The sequence below is a fragment of the Theropithecus gelada genome, chromosome X (assembly GCF_003255815.1).
Source record: "Theropithecus gelada isolate Dixy chromosome X, Tgel_1.0, whole genome shotgun sequence".
Lineage (NCBI taxonomy): Eukaryota > Metazoa > Chordata > Mammalia > Primates > Cercopithecidae > Theropithecus > Theropithecus gelada.
Genome location: NC_037689.1, coordinates 143,940,435 through 143,944,862, shown reverse-complemented (window position 1 = coordinate 143,944,862; position 4,428 = coordinate 143,940,435). Strand labels below are relative to the sequence as shown.

The 4,428-nt window shown below is 39.8% G+C and overlaps 1 pseudogene; it reads right to left on the bottom strand.

Moving 5' to 3' along the window:
• Positions 1-537: 537 nt before the first annotated feature.
• LOC112615298 lies at positions 538-2,272 on the bottom strand (annotated as a pseudogene).
• Positions 2,273-4,428: the final 2,156 nt, after the last annotated feature.

Sequence of the window (4,428 nt, the reverse complement as noted above, 5' to 3'; positions counted from 1 at the left end):
AACATAGTGAGACGCTGTCTCTACAAAAAAGTTAGCTGGGTATAGTGGCATGCACCTGTACTCCCAGCTATGAGCGATGCTGAGACAGGAAGTTTGCTTGAGCCCAGGAACTGGAGGTTGCAGTGAACTTTGATGGCACCACTGCACTACAATCTGGACAACAGAGTGAAACTCTGTCTTAAATACAAAGAACCTTATGGGAAGTAAATTGGATTTTTTTTTTTTTTAATTTTACTTTAAGTTCTGGAATACATGTGCAGAACGTGCAGGTTTGCTGCATAGGTATGCATGGTGGTTTGTTGCACCTATCAACCCATCATCTAGGTTTTAAGCCCTGCATGCATTAGATATTTGTCCTAATGCTCTCCTTCCCCTTGCTCCCCACCCCCGGACAGGCCCCAGTGTGTGATGTCCCCCTCCCTGAGTCCATGTGTTCTCATTATTCAATTCCCACTTATTAGTGAGAGCATGCATGGATTTTTAAATAAATAAGCTTACGGTTTTTTCTGATCCAAGCATTGCACTAGTGCCATGGATCTACTTGCTTTTACTGTGAACCAACTTGTTATAAAGATACAGGCATCTATATTTCTCTGCATAAAAATGTGATTAATCTATTTCATCTTTTGATATTAAGGGAGATTTTAAAAATTAATATCATTATACTCTTTTGAACCTGGAGAAAGGAGATTTCTTTTTGAATCTAGGTTAATAATTGTGCTAGATAACGTCAGCATTTTGGCATACAAGACCTGATATTAATCATATTTTGCTATAAATTCCAGCTCATAATGCCAACATTGCTCAGAGGAAACTATAGTGAAATACTTAGTAAATAATCTGGGAGCCAAGATGTTGGACAGGTCTCCACAAATGCAGTGCAAACCATTTTATCTCTTTTACTGGAGTTTGGCTTTGCATCTTCATCTTGTCTTTTATGATCTGTCTTCTGTTTCTGCATCATCTCAGTATTGTACTTTTGGCTTTGCTCTACATTCTATAAATTTATATTTAAAATTCTGGTCAAGCATCAAATGTTTTCTCTCCATGAGTTTCAGATACTTCATTTGAAATAAAATGGAGGCTAACATTTCCAAATAAGTGTGTTTATTCTTCTGGTTCTCAAAGATGCTACTGTTTTGACTAAATGTGTATTAGTCTGTTTTCATGCTGCTGATAAAGACAAACCCAAGACTGGGAAGAAAAAGAGGTTTAATTGGACTTACAGTTCCACCTGGCTCAGAATCATGGCGGGAAGTAAAAAGCACTTCTTACATGGAGGCAGCAAGAGCAAATAAGGAAGAAGCAAAAGTGGAAACCCCTGGTAAACCCATTAGATCTCATGAGACTTATTCACTATCACGAGAATAGCATGGGAAAGACCAGCCCCCATGATTCCATTACCTCCCCCTGGGTCCCTTCTCACAACATGTGGAATTCTGGGAGATACAATTCAAGTTGAGATTTTGATGGGGTTACAGCCAAACCATATCAAACTGTCAACATATGGATATTGAAACCCAGGTCTTTCTACAAGAATGGCAATTGGAATTTACAGGCAGGGGATGCTTTGAAATGGGAAGGTGGGCTACAGGCAGTGGTGAAGAGGGGGTTGGCATTAGCTGAAGAGGGTGGTAGAACGCCTGCAGAAGATTTTTCACTGGTATTATTCAAATGACCATTTGATGTTGACTGTACTATAATTTTCAAGAGAGATATTCTAACTTATTATTTATTTAAGGGATCAATAAAAGCTGAATTGAAAAGCCCTTTCTGAGAACATGATGTGTCATCTGTACTAGAACCTCCAGATGGTTCTGGGTGATTGATATTAGCAGCATTCTGAAATAGATCTACTTTTCTGAAAAGTACCAACTCCGATGTCTGCCTGTCTAGCCCATTGTGTCTAGGCTAGCCTCTTTGAAGCTCTTTGAAAACATAATTTTTTAAGATACATTAAATATTCTTGGTATTCAGATTGACTACCTGGTGCAGAATTTTTTCCAAGGGAGTTCTTGTTATTTTTTGAATGCTATCTTTCTGCATTCAAACAAGCAAGTCAGGTTTTATAGTCCTTCAATTCTAGTAAGTGAATCACCCTGTGTCTATACGGCCCCATGAGAACACCATCGGCAACCCTTGACTTTCGAGTTGTATATGCAAGATTAAATGGAGGCTGTTCCTTTTCCCCTTGGGCACTGGATCTGGAATGGCTTGAGGTGCTTTCCAAATTGGCACTCCACATATGGTTTTCTAATTGTTTTCTATTCATTGCAGGATTCCTCTTCTGTCTAGGCCGTTCTTACTTGTGTTACCTGATAAGAGTCGTTTGTTCTACACACTATCTTTTTATCTTGTATCAAGTGTATGAGCATCAGCTTTAGAAAGCTTGTTGTGTATGGTCACCTCTGTCTCAATAGTTATTCATATTTGACAAATGAAAGGTAAAGTTGTGTATATCAGTAGATGAACTGTTTGGGGGAGATTCTAATAAGCCCTTGGAGTCCCTGGAATGAAAGAGAAGCTTGAGGAAGTACTGCATTCTCATGGTTCTGCTAAGAGTCAATTGCCTAGATGACTGCCTGGTAAGCCCCGTGGGCAGCACAGTGACATTGCCTGCTCTGGCTCTATGCTGTCTGCCTGCTCCACTGCCACCTCTCCTTCCTGGTGTGCCACTTTCCGTACTTCTCTGTCTCCAGAGGCTGTCAAATGGATATATCTGTAGAGATTAAATTTGAAACAGTAAAATGTGTTAGAAAACAATGACTCTTCTTAGCAATAATTGTCTGTTATTACTATTGTTTGTAAAACTGTAATTTGAAAATATTTTGTACCAACAGAGCAAAGAAGATGAGTATCTGATGGCGACAATATGAAAAGGTAAAGTTGATTGTAATCATCTAATCACTTTTTAACTTTTTAAGTTTCTCTTCAGGAGGAACTGTTAACCCAAACTAGAAAATACTAAATTATTCTTTGATGTCAGTGAATAGAACTCATTTCCCAATAAATTCAACATCAAGTAAAGGTACCTGGTAGGGGGGATCAACAGGATCCACAAGCTTTCAGAAAGTGGAGGAGAAGGGTTCCACCCGATGTGATTAATATCATGTCCTCCTTACATTTACTGTGACATCCCAGTGGGTTGTTGAACCATTTTGCAGGATGGAGCCTTGCCTATCCACAGAGGCTCTCATTTCATAGCTAAATACAGTATTTGAATTAATAATAGATAAAAACAAATATTTTAGAGATGCCTATTCCTCAACTTTCTAACTATCACCAATAAGTGGAAACAATCTTCACATCCTTAGTTTGCCACTGAAGTCCATGATTCTGCTTCTTTGCACAATCCCTCCAGAGGAGCCGCAGCAAATCACAAGCTTATCCAGGTTCTTAAGGGTAACCTTATTCACACTGAAAGAAATCTTACAGTAAGCATGTTAAACATGTACAAGTTAGGCACAAAATATACACAGATAACTGGGAATCATTTCCAATCAGTTTCACCTCTAAAGTATTAAGGCACAATTCTCCTTCTTTGCCTGCCTTCACATTCCCTTTTCATATTCTTTTCAGATTTCTCTACCTTAACTGATGGTATCATCTTCCACCTAGACACACAACTAGAAAACCTGGTGATACGGTTTGGATTTGAGTCCCCACTCAAATTTCATGTCAAATTGTAATCCCCAGTGTTGGAGGAAGGGCCTGCTGAGAGGTGACTGGTTCGTGGGGGCAGATTTTCCCCTTGCTGTTCTCATGATAGTGAGTGAGTTCTCACGAGATATGTTTGTTTAAAAGTGTCTAGCACCTCCCCCTTTGATCTCTTCCTCCTTCTCTAGCCATGTAAGACATGCCAGCTTCCTTGCCTTCTGCATTAATTTTATGTTTCCTGAGGCATCCCCAGCTGTGTCTCCTGTGTAGCCTGTGGAACCGTGAGTCAATTAAACCTCTATTCTTTATAAATTACCCAGTCACAGGTAGTTCTTTATAGCAGTACAAGAATGGACTAATACAGAAAATTGGTACTGGGAAGTGGGGCATTGCTATAAAGATACCTGAAAGTGTGGAAACAACTGATATGGTTTGGCTCTGCGTTTCCATGAAAATATCATGTTGAATTGTAATCCCTTGTGTTGGGGGGAGGGATCTGATGGGATGTGATTGAGTCATGGGAGCAGATTTCTCCCTTGCTGTTCTCATGATGAGTGAGACCCCCCGTGCCTTCCACCATGATTGTAAGTTTCCTGAGGCCTCTGCCAACCATGCTTTTTGTACAGCCTGCAGAACCCTGAGCCAATTAAACCTCTTTTCTTTATAAATTACCCAGTCTTGGGTAGTTTTTCATAGCAGTGTGAGAATAGACTAATACAGTGACTTTGGAACTGAGTAACAGGCAGAGGTTAGAACAGTTTGGAGGACTCA